Consider the following 1,287-nt stretch of genomic DNA (forward strand, 5'->3'; position numbering starts at 1 on the left):
TGCTACTTATTGTGAGACACGTTGAAACCTATTTATTTCAAGGGCACCCGTTCCAATCTATGCAACTAAAGTCGCAGAGTCTTTAACCCTTTCCCGCCCACGCAAAATCTGAAAGATGGCTACAACATAGTTCTCCAGCCCACTGTGGTGTGCATCGGGGGCACTCTGTGACTACTGTGTCCTTTACACAGCCCCTTTACCACGTGTTTAGCTGTATCCAATCACAGCTGGTCACTTGTGTAGCACTACCCCTCCTAGGAGTTTCTGAGGTCAGGTGTAACAGAACCGCGACCCACACTGTGTTTGTGGGCTTCCATCAGTATACGGCTTCCACCAGTCTTGAACATAGGTATCAGATATTCTAGCCGCCCCCCCATACAAAACTAGATGGAACTTAGCTTGTAGAGAACCGGAATCTTTATTTGAACTAACTCACACCGAATATATATACAGGATGGACATCCCCCTCCTGATCAGATTACCCCACCAGGTCAGGTGCCTGATTACATTATCATATGCAGATTAAATTGTGTACAGAAATATAATTAACCTGAACTAATTATCTAAAGAACAAACAACACAAACAGTATTCTACTTTTCCACCAGTAACTAATAGATGACAATGATTCAATCAACCTAAACCAAGCAGACTGCCGTCCTCGAGCTCCTGAACACACACATTATCATAAGGCTCGGTTCACACAGGGGCGGCTTCAATGTTGCCTGACTCTGAAGCCGCTCCAAGCAGCGCGCCCTCAGCATGGCTTGCAAACGACTCCTCTAATAGAAGTCAATGCAAGTCGCCCCCAACGTAATGAAGAAACCTTTTTCTAAGTCGGAGCAACTTGAGTTGCTCCGATTAGAACGGTTCCATTACACTGAACTGAATGAAGCACGACTTGTCAGGCGGCTAAGTGGCCTGACAAGTTGCCCCAGTGTGAAACAGGACTAAGTGTAAACACAGAACCCACAGTAGGTAACAGGTGAGTAAATCAGCATATTCAACGATGTGTGGAAGACAGGGGGTTGAGCTGATGATATTAGCATCTGCTATGAGTCTGTGTGTCTTGGGGAGACATGGACTTGAATCAGGGCCAGATTAACGTAGGGGCTATTGGAGCTGCAGCTCCAGGCCCCTACCTTCATATAGGCCCCGGGTTGGCCATATTCACTGTTACCGCTCTTCTGTCACTTGTAAACACAGAAGTCTGGCTTCTATGCTCGCTTCCCCAGGCAGCACCCTCAGAACCTCCCCACACAGCACGAAGGCCGGACAAGGAGGGACAG

Source organism: Pelophylax lessonae, assembly GCF_965119305.1.
Source record: "Pelophylax lessonae genome assembly, chromosome: 5".
Taxonomy (NCBI): Eukaryota; Metazoa; Chordata; class Amphibia; order Anura; family Ranidae; genus Pelophylax; species Pelophylax lessonae.